The sequence below is a fragment of the Peromyscus maniculatus genome, chromosome 5 (assembly GCF_049852395.1).
Source record: "Peromyscus maniculatus bairdii isolate BWxNUB_F1_BW_parent chromosome 5, HU_Pman_BW_mat_3.1, whole genome shotgun sequence".
Lineage (NCBI taxonomy): Eukaryota > Metazoa > Chordata > Mammalia > Rodentia > Cricetidae > Peromyscus > Peromyscus maniculatus.
Window position 1 is genome coordinate 1,377,006 of NC_134856.1, and position 16,083 is coordinate 1,393,088.

At 45.7% G+C, this 16,083-nt stretch overlaps 1 long non-coding RNA gene across 1 annotated transcript; it reads right to left on the minus strand.

Moving 5' to 3' along the window:
• Positions 1-11,091: 11,091 nt before the first annotated feature.
• Positions 11,092-15,725, minus strand: LOC143273133 (uncharacterized). Its single transcript, XR_013051047.1, has 3 exons — positions 15,602-15,725; positions 13,907-14,108; positions 11,092-13,322 (listed from the first exon to the last, which is right to left on the minus strand). It is a non-coding gene; the product is annotated as an uncharacterized LOC143273133 (long non-coding RNA).
• Positions 15,726-16,083: the final 358 nt, after the last annotated feature.

A 16,083-nucleotide genomic window follows, 5' to 3' on the forward strand; every position in this document is an offset into this window, starting at 1 on the left:
GGCTGTCCTGGCACTCTGATACCTAGCTTCCAGAGTGCTGGGAAAGAGGGTCTGTTGTTTAAGCTTCCTAGTCTGTGCTGTTTTGTTCTGGCAGCATGGGCAAATTAAGGAAGAAGCAGGACAGAAAGTTTTACTCTTTTCTGTGGGGATGAATTGATGGAGGAAGCAAAAACCAAAATGTAGCTCTGATTCAGGCTCGGATTCTGCTTCCTTGGGAACCAGAGCTGGGTCAGCCCCAGGGGCTAAAGGGTTTGTCCTGAATCATCTCAACCCAGAAAAGCTGGAGCTCTCTTCTTTGATACTACAGGTGCAGCTCCAGTTCTGGCCTCCAGAGGATGGGACAGAAAACCGGAGCCCTGGACTAGAGCCAGTGTGTGGGAGGTTGAGCATTCTGTACTGTTCTCATTGGAGAAAGTCCCAGGAGGCATGGTTAGATCACCTGAGCTCACATGGTGGGGATAGGGGGGTGACTGAGGATATGGGACTGGGACCCGGAGAAGGGATCTCATCAAGGGGGCTGCATGAAGATTTTGCAGAGCCTGGGACAGAGTCCAAGGCAGCAGTTGCTCCAGTTCAGGTCTTTCGTACAAACCTGGAGGAAGTTCTTTCTGGGAAGGAGATCGTCCAGTCCACCCTCTGGCTTCCTCGGCTACTTTGCTGGGCATGCAGCATTTCAACCTTTGGGTTATATCAAGCTGTTAACTAAATTCCCTTAGGGTGGAAGCTGTCAAGATTGAGATATAGATTGCAGACATTTATTTAGCCCTGTTTTTCTTGGTGGAAGCAGGAACTTCTGCCACAGAGGGAGGAGAGATGAAGTTTTGCTTGGTGGAGTCCATCAGGAAACTCTTCCAGAGGAGATCCCTCGCATAAATATGAGCCTGTGTTGTGGAGTTTGGGGCACAGGGTTAGACACCGTGCTGGCTAGTTTTATGTCGTCTTGACACAAGCTGGAGTCATTTGGGAAGAAGGAAGCTCAAGTGAGACAATGTCCTCACCAGATTGTCCTGTGGGCAAGCTGGTGCATTTTTTTGATGTGTGTGTGGGGGAAACCAACTCACTTTGGGGGACCAACTCACTACCCTGGGCAGGTAATCCTGGAAGCTCTAAGAAAGTAGGCTGAGGAAAACGTGGGGAACAAGCCAGTAAACAGTACTCCTCCATGGCCTCTGCATCAGTTTCTGTCTCCAGATTCCTGCCTTGAGTTCCTACCCTGACTTCCCTGGATGACAGCTTGCAAGCGGTAAGGTAGAATAAACCCTTTCCTCCCCAAGTTGCTTTTGGTTATGTTGTTTTAGCACAGTCATAGAAACCCTACCCAGGATGGGGGTCATAGGAATGTTGAAGAGAAGTGTTGGAGAAGAACAGGGGCGCTTGCTCAGTCTGCAAAGTGCTTGCTGGGTAGGCATGATGCCTTAGTTCCCTAAGAACCAACAGAGGAAGTTGGCTGCCTGATGCATCTCTGAAATCCCTGCCCTAGGGAAGGAGAGACGGGGGATTCCAGGGCTTGCTGGCCGGTCAACCTAGCTGAGACAGTGAGCTCTAGGTCCACTGAGAAACTCAGTAACTGGCCCGACAGGATGAGGATAATTTACAAAGACACTTGTATTCCTTCCTTGCTTTGGCTGTCAGGCTACTGAAACAGTGAACTCCATGAAACAAGAGTCCTTTCCAAGAATCTCATGAGAGCTTAGAGAAGAGACAGCCTAAAGCTTGGGACATCAAGAAAGAAAACTTTTTTTTTCTCCTAGAATGAGATTTATAATTGCTAGAGACAATGATGGGTCAGTGGTAGATGGGACCCCACTCTAGATATTGCTTAGATATGCATAGCGTTGGCCCATTACTTAAACCTTAACTTCACTTTAGGACTCTGAAGATAGACTTGAGGAGGGTCACTGGGTCTCTTTGTCCCTCATTCCAAGATGGAATAAATCCCCCATCTCCAACCCCTTTTTTTCTGTTTTCACTATTAATTTGGCTGTTTTAATTGTCTTTAATTGAAGACAGGTGGCTGAACCCAGCTTATTGAGGCACAGGCTGTGACCCTAAGTCTAATAGCAGATCTGTCCCCCAAATTAGGCAGAGTGCGTTTGGGAAAGGAGCCAGACCTCAGCTTCCGGCCTCTTCGTGTGCATGCCTGTGTGTGTGGAGAGCAGTGTTGTATGGGAAGGTGGCCATGTCATGGTGGGAAAGGCAGTGCATGCCATGACAAGGATGGATGCTTTTCTGTTAGGCAGTCACAGCAGAATGTGGTTTAGAAAGATGAACTGGCCAGTGTGTTGGCCCCTGGGGAATGTCCTGCTGGCTTTTGGAAAGCAATTGGTTAATGACTTGAGTGCTCTTTCCCTACCCTCACAAACATCTCTATGACACACTAGGCCATAATTCTCCCTAATAAAATAATATGAAGCTCAATTATGCTCCCGTTCCCATGCTCCTGGACTTCATTAAACACAGAGGGATTAAAAACTTGTATAAATTAATCAATGTAGCATAATCCTAAAAATTAGAAGACAAGTCCTTGAGGAAGTAATGTAATACGGGCTTTTTAATTAGCAAGGCCCCTGAGATTCATTGCTCTTGCCTGCAAGTCTCCTGTTTATGAATTACTTCATCCTTTGAAGGGGAAGGCCCCACAGACTCCAGGCTTGTCATCAAGAAGTAGGCAATGCTGTATTAATTCCCGGGCTGATGTCCTCCTCAGAGCCAGAGCAGAACAACAGCACTGGTCTTAGCTTAACTTTCTCCCCTAAGAAGAACCAACTTTGAAAAGCAGATGCAGAGAGAAGGAGCCAGAGGGGAAATCCATGCCTCTGATTCCTGGTGTCAGGAGCATAGATATTTGGAGTCATGGAGATCTGGGACTGGGGTTTGAAGCCTGGCTCCACTGCTCAGTGACTCTGTGGAACCAAGAAGGCCACCTGGTCTCTTCGCTCTCCATTTCCTCATGATTTCACCTTAGCTTACCCTATCCTGCTAATAGCACTTGGAGAACTCTCGACATCAAGTGTGAAACTCTACGGCTCGGTGGCCTCTCCAGCATCTTCCTCCTTCTTTCTAAGATGGGACAAATAGTTTCTTGTCCCCACATGTGTGAAATCTTCCTGGTGTTAGTTTGGATACAAAACTCTCCCCCAAAGCTCATGTGTCAAAAAACCTTTGTTCCCAAAGCAGTGGTGTCAGATGGGTTTCAGACAAGTGATTGGGTTGTGAGGGTTCTAACACAATCAATGGATTAATCTATTAATGGATTCATAATCTGATGACACTGTAGGGAAGTTCTAGAAATGAGGAGGCGGGCCATGGTTGAAGGAAGTAGGTCACTGGGGGTTGTGTCTCTGGAGAGTATGTCTTGTTCATTGTCCCTTTCTGTCATGTGCCCTGTCTGCCATGAGCCAAGCTACTTTGCTCTACCTCATGGCCATTTTTGCCGTAATGTTATGTCTTACTACACAAGGGCTCAAAAGGAGCACACCTAACTGCCCACAGATGGAAACCTTGGAGATGCTGAGCAAATAGATGCGTCCTCTTTAAAGTTGTTCATTCTGACAATTTGTCATGATGGATAAAAAAGTGACCAGCACACTTGGGCTTGCTATCACATTCCTGTCTACCAGGGCTTCACAAGATCCTGTTTCCTTGACTCCTCTCTTCTTAGCTTACCCTCCCTTCTAATGTCACCGAACGACGCCAGCCCTTTCATCCCAGTGAAACCAAATGTAGCCCTTCCTTCCTCAGCCTCAGTTGTTCCATCGTTGCCTCATCTCTGCTCTGAAACTTACTCCAGCTTCACCTCTACACCAGTTCACTAGAACTTGGCTTTTGCCTGCAACACAACACTGTCATTTTCCTCATTGATATCTCCAGAGATTTTTATCTTGGGGGGGTGGATGGACTCCTGGCATCAGTGGAGTTGGGTGACCCATTCCTCCTCCTCAGAATCGTCTTTGGCCATGGTTCTTGGATTAATCTCAGATATTATATTGTATCCTGTGAGTACTGGGGTTTCTTGGATTTGTTCTGTATATGTTCTGAGAGGGTGCTTGTCCACTGTGAAGCCACTCCTCTCTCTCCCTGCTTATGACTGTCACCAGTTTCTCGGACTCCATCCTCTCTACTCTGCTCTAGACCATAGAGTCCAAACGCTTATTGATCAGTCTGCTTGATACCTTACAGGCCCTTTAAAGTCTGGGCATCTATTCACAAACCCTCCCAAGTGCATTTCTTCTTTATAGAATATCAATATCCACCCAATAATCTCCCTTTTATCCACAGGAACAAAGACTTGGTATGTAGTGCATCCTATCCTCTAGCCTAGCCTAGATCATGAGACAAAGCAGACCTGGGAAAACACTGCATAGATGAATGGATGGCTCCACTGTCTTCTTTCTTCCCAAGCATTTGCTGCATTGGATCATGAATGAGAGCAGGCTTGCTCTGAGTCCCCATTAATGTTTTCCCCAAGAACTGAGGCTAACACTGACCCTAATCTCGGAGAGCATCTCACAACTCTGCTTGGGAAAGATTCTGCATTGCTAAACAGCCTCTCTCCATTTTGAGACTTGTTTAGTGTTAATAATCTCTTATTTAACAGTGAGCCTCTAGACAAAGAACCAGAAAAGGCCTGTGTAGTCTACCCACAAAATACAAGAAAACTCCCGCTCAGAACTCAGAAATTTCAAAATTCAGGCTGGGTCACTTGTTGTCCCTAGGCAGAGACGTGTTTCTGCAGTGACTAAGGGCAGAGCCACCTTTGTGTTGTAGCCTGACCCTCCTGCCCTACCTGACTCGTCTCCAGGAGAGACAGCTTCTGAGAAGTAACCAGCAGCGCAGTGATTACACCTGCAGGCCTGCTTGGTTCTCTGCTATTATCTATTTTTATCCTGGCTCATTTGCTCCGTGTGTTTAGGAAAACACAGGCACATACACACAACAGCAGGGTTGCCAGCATTCACACCTCTTCTCTTACAGGATTTTCCCTTGAAGGCTGGTGCTTTAGGAGAGCCAGGGCTGCCTCTGGATGGGGCTGAGGAAGTGGGGAGGAGCCAGATGCCCTTCAGGAGGCAGTTTCTTTACCAAGATAGCGTCAAGATAGCATCAGGTGGGGGAGCCTCTGGTTCTTGTACCCCAGTGCTGGTGACTCCCTGATTCCCCTTTTTAACTTCCTCCTCTGTCATGCAGGGTCTGGCCTCTGCTTTCACCCTGAGTTGCACAGGTGGATGCTCTCCCCCCTTGAAGACATGGATCTTCTTACACCCACAGTTGCCTCCAGTTACCAAAATCTGTCAACAGCACAGCCCGAGTCTTGGCACTGATTTGCTGGAGGCATGGGTGTAGCTAGCTCTCTCTGGGTCCCACCAAGCCCTGGCAGTCCCTTAGCCCACTTATAAAATAAACATACAGATGCTTATATTATTTAAACTGCTTGGCCATTAGTTCAGGCCTATCATTGTCTAGCTCTTACTCTTATATTCAGCCCATTTCTATTAAACTATACTTTGCCATGTGGCTCGTGGCTTACTGGTACCTCATATCTTCCTTGTCTTGGTGGCTGCAGGCAGTCTCTCCCTTCCCTTCCTGTTCCCTCAATTCTCCTCTCTGTTAGTCCTGCCTGTACTTCCTGTCTGGCTATTGGCCAATCATTGTTTTATTTATTAACACATTTGCCATACAGAACATCCCACAGCACATGGGGAACAGAGTGGGGCACTGGGTCAAGGGTAGGCAGCTTTTTGTCATTGATAAAATGTCTGACAAGACAACTTAAAGAGAGGGAATGCTTATTTGCTTTGTGGTTCCGGATGTGTTAGTCCATTGTTGTTCAGCTCTGCTGAAGAAGGTTTTATAGTCAAGTCTTATCTATGCAAAGGAACTCTGCATGCCTTTGTTTTCTTATCAACTCTAATTAATGTGAGGGTCCTTAACTTTGCAGTAAGCTCCCATTCTGCCTTGAAGGCCTGCAGAGACAATGGACTCAGAAGACCTTTCTCATTCTTTCCTAAACCAAGATCAACTCTGTCAATTAGGAGGTAGATTCCTGGAATGAAGATGGCTGAAACTCTGGGAATAGCCTAGGGATGTGTGATGTTGTCAATTTGACCACATCTGGAACCAGCTAAAACCCAATCAACTGGGCACATTTGTGAGGGATTTACTTGATTGGATTATTTGATTTGGGAAGGTTCACTCAAAATCTTGGCTACACCTTCTGGTGACAACCCAGATGAAAGAATGGGGAAGAAGGAACCTTTGGTTTCATCTGCTTGCCTTTATTCTTGCTGGTGAGTTCACCTGTCCCATTGCCAAAGCATTACATCATATCACATCTAATATACCAAAGTATTAGAACCCATTTCTTTGGGATTCCAATGGTGACAGAAGACCAGAATCTCTCTAGGAATCCTCCTGGACTCCAGCACCAGATTGGGACTGCTGAGACATTCAGCTTTCTCCACTGAACAACTGCCATATTTTTGGCCTTTCCACCAAGTACAGCTACTCTTGGACTAGTTGGACCACAGCCTGTAATCTACTCTAACAAATCATATTTATAAAATCAGTCTGTTCCTTTAGAGAACCCTAGCAAAACATGATGGGTAGGAGGAAATGACAAAAGCATGCTCTTCAACTATTGGCTTTCTATGGCCACCATTATAAATGTGCGTGTGTCGACATACGTTCAAGTACACACACACACACACACACACACACACACACACACAGAGAGAGAGAGAGAGAGAGAGAGAGAGAGAGAGAGAGAGAGAGAGTTAAAAATGTGTCCCAGGTTGCATATCCCCTGTACATTAGGATATCTAAATGATCTTATTCTGTACACAAATGACCACATGACTATAATTCAGCCTTCAGAGCCCAGCCTTGGCTTTGCAACAGTGGCAGAGCCTAGCCTAATGGCCCAGCATTCATAAATTTTTATTTCTTCATAAAATCTAAAAATGGTAACACAATTACACAAACCCCAATGCCCCAGGGACCAAAATGCCAAAGACAACTCTTGGTTTGTCTTAAAAATATGAAGCAGTGGTTCCCAGCTGTTTTTGGAAGGTCCAGTTTCAAAACAAAAGTCCCTGTAGCCTTTCTCAGTGTGGAAAATGGGAATGAGTGAGGTAGATAGTCTGAGCTGGAGACTAGTGGTCACTCTGTCAGCACTGTAGGATTCTGTGGAGCACACAGGAAATCATAGACACAAGTGAATGAAGCCATCTACTTTCTCCCTGGAATTTATTTTTAATTCCTAAGTCCTAGGACCAGGTAACATTTTAGTGTCACAGAGGTTGGTAAAGAAGTGACCAATGGCCAGGTCTCTGAAGGGGGTGGTGGGTGGAGGAAGAAGAGACCTGTATCTGAATCCTGAGTCTCCCATTGTCTCTTTAGGAAAGTTCCCTCACAGATGTGTGTACTTAGAATGAGAGAGGGTTACCAAGGTTCTGCTCAGGGGTGGGGCTCTGATGCTGCCCCACAGTCTCTTGCTCTCAGGTCAGACACTGTCTTCCTTTCCTAAGGTGTAAGCCACCACCTCTTGCCACACCCATAGAATGGGGCTCTTAGTTTTCCTCAAATTTATGATGATACATTCTATAATTTTGGTATTGGTCGTATCTACTGATGTCTGTCAAATTGAGCCATTATAGATCTTGCACATGTCCCCTTACTCTTGGACAATGTTTTTCTGAGTCTTTGAATTAGCACAGAAAAGAAGAAGTTGGGGGTAGGCACCAGACATGTTGGGAGAAAGGCTGGTCTGTGTGTATGTGTTACAGCAAGAGCTCTGTTATGAGGCCTTTGTATGATGGAGCTAAGGAACCTTCCCCAACTACAAAAGCCCTAGCCCCTGCCCTAGTTCTGCCCCTCCCACCATTATCAGTATGACTGGGGCACTTGCAGGAATGGGCTCCTTTATCACTGCCAGCAGCCCTAAACTAATGTTGAGTCTCAGAGCTATTCTGTGTTCTCTTGGTAGGAATCTGGCATTTTAAAGACCCCCTAGAGAGTGTACAGGTTTCATCCAATAATCTTAGTGAGAGGTTATTTGGGGAGGAATTTCTTCAAGTCCAGGACCAACAAATCACAAGCATAGCTCTACAGTGTAAACCCTACATGATAACCAAGGTATGGGCTCTAAAGAAACTCACACTGCTGCGGATACCCTGAGACCACGCTTTCTCCTAACACTTACATCATCTGTTACTTTCTCCTAACACTTACATCATCTGTCCCAACCTCTTTCTTTCAGGTTCAACTCCAAGAGTGCTGGCATTGCTGGGCCTTGCTGCCTGACACATTGAGAAGTGCATTTGGAAAAGGTGAGGCCTTTCCTGATGGTGCTGTGTACAGAAGAGGAAACCAGAGTAACTCAACTCTACTTCTCAGTTTGTCTCTGTTCAGGGGTCCTGATAGCCCATGCTAGCCCAGCAAAGTCACCTGTCTTAGTTACTTTTCTGTTGTTGTGACAAAACACCATCACCAAGGCAACTTGCTGAGTGTTAAGAGTCCATGATGACAGAACCAAGACACGGTGGCAGGAAGAGCTGAGAGCTCTCATCTTGATCCACAAGTGGGAGACAGAGAGAGCTAACTCAAAATGGCACCGGTCTTTTGAAACCTCAACACTTGCCCCAGGGACATGCTTCCTCTAGCAAAGCTGAGCCTCCTAACCCTCCCCAAACAGCAACTAACTGGAGACCAAGTATTCAAACATATCAGCCAATGGGGGTCATGCAGACTATCATATCACTCTCCATCAGCAGCCAGAGGAATTAAGGAGTGGGGACTTCTGAGCCCGTGGAGACCTGACTCAAGGTGCTAGTGAGAAGTTCAGGTCCCCAGATGGGAACATCAGCATTAGCTGCAGAGAGTGTTTGTATTCCTGCCATGGCTTTCACTGATGCCTGTGAACCTTGTTAGGGGGTGGGGCTTGCTGTATTTATGGGTGGGTTGCTTATCCATAGAAAACCATGCAGAAGAGTTACAATGAGAAATGGAGTTGTGGCATCATACAACTCTTTCTCCAATTTTCTCCTTAGAGCTGGGCTTTAGGAAGTTCCTTATATGGCTCTGTTTGATGAGAGAATGCATGGCATGAAGAAAATTTCCAAAGTTCTGAAAGATGAGACATTATTCATTCTATTACAGTGGCCTGGAGATCTCAGGGGCCAAAGATGCTCATGGGGAGCTCTGGTCATAGTAACTTGGGTTGTAACCTCAAACTCTTGGAGATGGGACCCATGTGAATAGGGGAATTTTCTTTTGCTGAAAATAGAAGCAGTTGTATATGTTCTATAACACCATTCTGCCACACATTTGATTCCTAAGGGGCAAGAGGAAACTCCCCCAAGTTTTCCACTTCTTTTTCTTATATACAGACTGTCACTGGTAGAGACACAGCCTGATGCTGGTAACTTCAGACTGAGGAATTTCTCTTTTAGGGACCTCCATTCATGTGTGGCTAGAATCTTGACTTCTACAGCAGAAAAGAATTACAAGATGAGTCTGGAGGAAGTAAAAGCTAGAGTTTATTAAGTAAAGATACATACATAGTTAAGGAGTGGGTACTAGGATGAGGAAAAGAGCGGGGGAGAGATAGAGGGAAGAGGGGAGAGAGAAATGGGAGAGAGAGAGAGACACACATATTTAAGTGTCTTAGTAAGTCGCATTTTGAAGTCAGTATGCTCCAAGGATATAATTTGCAACCAAGTGCAAAGATTATGCCAAGTTTAAAATTTAAGTAGAAAGCTGTGAGCTAGTTTATTTATTTTGCTTATTTTAAGAAGTTCCTTTTATAAATGTGATTGTAAGGTGGTTTATGAGGTGAGCTGTGTGGGTTTGTGGATGATACTGGAGTGCTGCTGAAGCTAGATGTGAAGGTCACATACATTTTGGTCTTTAGGATGGTTCATTAGCTGGTGTACTACTCTTGCCTGAGATCTCTCTCAGGAAAGGGAGAAATGTTTCCATGCAGGCAAACTTCATAGAATCTTTGATTTTTGTCTGCTGTGAGTCTTGACTCTTGGCTACTGCGAAATATGAGTCAGATGCTTGTGGGTAAGGGGCTCCTTCCTCCTTTCCATGTCCCTGTAAATTTCCTTGTCCTTTTCTTCTGGCCTGAGACAGCCTCTGGGACAGTGCTGTGGAGACCTTGGCCTTCACCAGTGCCTCTCAAGGGAAACAAGCATTGGGGGTCTGTATTATTTAGGGTTTCTGTTGCTACAACAAAACACCATGACCAAACTGCAGTCTGGGGAGAAAACTGTTTATTTGATTTACACTTCCACATTGCTGTTCCTATATACCAGTGTCTTAGCTAGGGTTACTATTGCTGTGATGAAACACCATGACCAAAACAACTTGGAGAAGAAAGGGTTTGTTTGACTTATGCTTCAGTATCACAATTCATCATCAAAGGAAGTTAGGACAGGAACTCAAACAGGGCAGGATCCTGGAGGCAGGAGCTGATGCAGAGGCAATGGAGGGGTTCTGCTTACTGGCTTGCATCCCTTGGCTTGCTCAGCCTGCTTTCTTATAGAACCCAGGACCAACAGCCCAGGCATGGCACCACCCATCATGGGCTGGGTCCTCCCCCATTCATCACTAATTGAAAAAATGTTCTCCTGCTGGATCTCATGGAGGCATTTCCTCAACTGAGGCTCCTTCCTCTCTGATGACTCTAGCTTGTGTCATGTTGACATAAAAACTAGCAAGTACAAGGCCCTTGGGCATTTCCTTGATGCTGAGGAATGAGGTTATCAGTGATTAAGAACATGGATTTCCAATGGAATTCTGAAAAGGAGGTGACAGATGTGGCGGCCCATTCTTTCTCATCCACAAACTCACATGTCCTTCCTTCTTCCTTCCTTCCTCCCTTTCTCCCCCTCCCTCCCCTGTCTCTCTTTCTCTCTCTCTCTCTCTCTCTCTCTCTCTCTCTCTCTCTCTTTTAGCATAATTTTTTATTGATTTCACATCATGCACCCCAATCCCACTCATTTCCCAGTCCCTCAATATCTGCCCTTCATCACTGCAGCACCCCACTCCAAAATAAAATAAAAAATTAATTAAAAAAGCAAAGCAAAACAAACAAACAAACAAACAAACAAACCCACTTTGCTTCTCCGTCTTTCCCACTCTCCATCCCTCTTCATTCATCTTAGTGACATTGGGAACTGCAGTGTACTATACGGTAAACCTGTCCTCCACTGTGGGTCTTTTCCACCCAGGAAGTACCCACATGCTGCATTTCAGGCCTGTTGAATCACCTGACATCCTCATCACCAGGGAAAGGTGTGTTTTCAGGGCTGAGGTGAACCAACCTGGATCTTGAAAGGAACAAAACCAAGTAGGGATACATCTTCCTGAACAAATATGGGGTGGTTGGGTTTTGACAGTGTCAAGCCAGTACAACGTGAAAGAGAACATGGCTTCTGGGTGTGAGTGTCTGCAGTCTCAGTAGTTGGAAGGCTGAGGCAGAAGGAGAACAGGTATGAGACCACCTACCCCTTCCTTCCCTAAAGTGGGAAGCTTTTCGATTCCACCCCTCTGGAGTAGGTGGACTCTTTCTTCACAGCTAATCTTAGAGGGCATGCTCACTGAGGCCAGGAGGCTAAAGTTCAGGTTGGGAAAGGCAGACAAAACAAGTCTGTTGGACTTGCTATGTGGGCCGAGTCTAGGATTTTGGTCCTGTGAGACATGTTTCAGGCACCCAGGAGGAGTGTCAGATGACTAGACAGAAGCTAGCAGGATCCTTTGACAAGGCTGCTATCACCTTCTCTCCACCCTTCTCAGTCTTCCTTCCGAGAAGTGGCTACCACAGATTGGGATTGACCAGCCAAAGGATTTTACTGAGAAGGAATTTGGGATGTGGATGCTTCCAGTGATTCTAGAAATGTCTTTTCTGGGATCTGATGTGAAGCAGCAACTAGTCACCTGGCACCAGAGTTGTGTTTGTCATGTATGACATTGAGTGCCATTGTCTAACAACCTTGGGCTGGGTCTGTATTCTCCGAGTGCCCTGGTACAGGGTGGCTCACAGCAGGAATCCTGGCTACAGTCACACTAAACTCCTTTCCTACTATCTCCTAGTTCTGCAGGCATCTCTTCCACAGACACAGCTATAGTGAGAGGCATCCTTTCTTAGAGTTTCTGGTAAGAACCAGTCCTCATAACCCCTTGATTTTGGACTTCTGGCCTCCTGAATCATGAGAGAGTAAATATTGGTGTGTGTTTAAGAGGATTTTTTTTTTTTGTTTTATGAATATGAACAAGTGTTTTGTGCTGTGGATATCTGTATGCTGTGAATGTGTTGCTCTGATTGGTTAATAAATAAAGTGCTGATTGGCCAGTAGCCAGGCAAGAAGTATACGTGGGACAAAGAGAGAGGAGAATTCTGGGAACAGGAGGGCTGAGTCAGGAGATGCTGCCAGCCACTGCCATGAGAAGCAACATGTAAAATACTGGTAAGCCATAAGCCATATGGCAAGGTATAGATGAATAGAAATGGGTTAATTTAAGATTAAGTTCTTATGAACTTGATAGCAAGAAACCTGCCACGGGCATACAGTTTATAAGTAATATAAGTCTCTGTGTGTTTACTTGGGTCTGAGTGGCTGCGGGACTGGCGGGTGAGAGAAATTTGTCCTGTCTGTGGGCCAGGCAGGACCAGGAAAACCTCAACTACAGTTTTGTCTGAAAGCATATGTGTGCACCATGGGTGTGCAGTGCCAGAGGAGGGCATCAGATGGATCCCCTGGAACTGGAGTTACAGGTAGCTATAGACTGCCATGTGGGTGCTGGAACTGAACCTGGGTCCTTTGGAAGAGCAGCTCACACTCGTAGCCACTGAGCCGTCTTTCCAGCCCCCAGGGCTTGTATGCCTGGCCCTCTGTGTTTGCTGTAATCTGTTCCAGAAGCACTAGGGAGATGATGCAGAGTGCCTGGGTTCTTCTCCACTCCCATCCTCAGGCTTCCCCACATGACATCTCAGATACAAAGCATGGGATGGTTAATTTTATATCAAACTTGACAGAGCGAGCAAGTGCCCAGAAATCTGGTTAATGTGATTTCTGGGTATGTTTCCCATCTATTTCCATTGGGAATTAGCTTTGGAACTGGTGGGTTGAATAAAGCAGATGGCTCTCCTCATTGGGGTGGGCATCCCTGAATTCAATGAGGGTTAGAAGGAAAAGACAGAGTGGTTGAATTGGTTCCCAACCCGCCTGCCCGAGCTTATATGAGTCCTCGCCTGTCCTTGGAGCTCCAGCTCTCAGGGCATAGATAGCTGTCGTGCTGGCTTTCTTTAGTCTTCACCTTACCTGTGGTGGATGAGAGGACCTTGTAGTATGAATTTGATCATATGAGCCAGTATCTTATAATAGATTCTACATGTATATGTATTTACACATTTGTACATATGTATGTGTAGAATTTCAGCTTTATATATAGGGGAGACATCTCAGGGTCCACAGGAGGTACTTGAAATTGAGGATGCCTAACCTTGGATAGACACTGTTTTTCCTATATTTACATAATATATACCTGTGGTAAAGTTTACACTTTGAACTGGGTACTAGCTATCAATGATTATAACCAACAGTGAAACAATTTAACAATCTATTCTAATATAATTACTTAAAACTTACAAAGTAGTATTTATTTCTGGAACATTCCACTTAAATATTTTTAGACTGTGTTTGATTGCTGTTGGCAGTGGTAACTGAAATTATGAAAGACAAAAAACAAGGACGAGGAGGACTGTGTCTAATCTCCCAGTGGTGTGTTTCTCAAGAGAACACCAACTAGAGGGTTCTGTAGAAGGCTGACTGGTCAGCTGCACACAGATGGAAATAATTTGAGCTCCAATGAAAGGTGAGAGTGTTATAGGAATCTGGACACCCACCTCATGGCTTCATGGTCTTGACTTCCACACGGGATCCACTGATTTGTTTTTTTGTTTTGGGGTTTTGTTTGTTTGTTTTTTTTGAGACAGAGTCTTGCTGCGTAGCTCAGCTTCATAAGTGCTGAGATACAGGCGTGAACCATTGCATTCAGTTTCCAGCTTCCATGGCTAATCTTTTCTCCCAGTCTGCAGTAGCTTCTTTCTATAAAGTGAGATACAACAACAACAATAACAACAACAATGTGGCAAAGAGGCCAGGGTCCAGACACATTTTGGGCTTAGGGGCGTGTACTTGTGTGGGTTTGGGGGCACAGGGGGACTAAGCCTACCTCTGATCACACTTCCTTGTGGCTTCTCAGCTTAAGGAAATAGATGAGTCACAAGGCCCCTAAACCTAGTCTTGAAGAATGACTGGTGGTTTCACTTCCAGATCTTCAGATGAGGGTTTGGATAGGCTTCTGTTGGGAGGTCTTCTGGTCTATGCCGGATTCCTTCCCCTGACTGTGATCATGTTTGGCTGGCTGGAGGCTGGAAAGTCCAACATGGTCTCATTGTGTGTCTTAGCATTATCAATGACCAGGACATGTGTCTCTTAGTTTATAAGAAGACATTGAGGCTCCCACATAACAAATAGAGGGTATCAAGAGAAACAGGGATGAGGGTGGAGAAGCCAGCCCAGATCTTCAACTGCATTCTGTTGACTAACCCAAGTCATAAGAGTAGGTTAGATCCAGGGGTGCGGAAAAATCTTCCCCATCTAAATGCTGAGGAGAGAGAGGAAATTGCACTAGATACTACCACTATCAGTGGGCTGGAGAAGTGGATCACCTTTGCTAATGGTGTACTCCATGCCTTGGTGGGAAAGTTTATCTGCCTAGCAGGCATCTTGCTACATGGAGGGAGAGAAGAATCCTGCTTTTTGTTGCCTCTTGAGATGGACCTCTAACACGTCATTCCAGACATACTTTGTGCACCAAACATTTATTTTAACACTTGGCCCAAGGCCAGGCATGGAGACCCACAAGGGACAGGGGAAGCCCTAGCAGGTAAGAGCTTTGACTTGGGAGGTGGATACATCTGGCTTTGAATCCTTGCTCTTATAGGCTATGTGGGCAAGTGTCTGTCTCTTGATGAGAAAGTTTTTTATTTTAATCAATAAAATGCCGATGATAAGGTCTGTCTCACAGAGGAGCTGTGAGACCTGAGTTGTATACGGTAAGTTAAAGTGCTTAGCAAGCACCTGCTCTTCTATGGAAGCCACTAAATGGTAGCTATTATTATCAATAATAAATGTAGGCTAAAGGAATGCAGAGATGAATGAATGTCTTAGCAACTTCCAGCCAAATGGGCACTACTCATGCTCCCTCCTTCCCTTATTCCCATCTTAGCCCAGGTAAAATATACACAAAGTCCAAGTTAACCCATCTGTCCATTCATAACTATTTTTTTCACAAGAAATCACAGCTACAACTAGGGCTCTTTGGTATCCCAGGTCCTGTGATGGCTTAGAAACACCCCATTCTGCTTCTGGACTCCTCCACAAGCAGCAGCATGTGTCCCTCTCCAACACCCTCCTCCCCAAATCTTCCTCTGCTCTCTGCGTGTGCTCACGAAAATGGAGGCGCACCTGCACTAGCAGCCTGCCTGCCGAGAGGCATTTTCCCCTCTGTTGCCCGGGCGATTCTGGCTACACACCTGCAAAACAGCCTTCTTTTCTTCTCCATCTCCAAATCAAAGTGAGTCTTCACTCTTCAAGCTGCCTGCCAGGGGAGCACAGGGCGGACGGGCAGAGAGCTCAGCAATTAGGCTCTGGGCTGGCCCCTCTCTGAGGCTGGAGCTGTTTTTAGCTCTGCCTCTCAGGCAGACAGGCCTGACCTTGGGGTCTGGGCCCAGCCTGATGAATTAATGACAACAGAAGCCTGTTGGCTTAGGAGAGAGAAGACAGTACTCCCTCTGAGGAGCTGAGCAGAGACACCCCCCCTTCGTTTCTCATTCCTTTGTAAATGACAGGGCTCCCCTACAAACCTGTACTGCCTGCCTCTGTCCAAATGTTCTTAGTCAAACAACCCAGTGTAATCCACAATAACAATAAACGCCCCCTCCAGATACTTTTAGTGGGAAACAAAAAACACATTTTGGAATCCAACATTGCATGTCCATTTGAGAATTAGGGACCA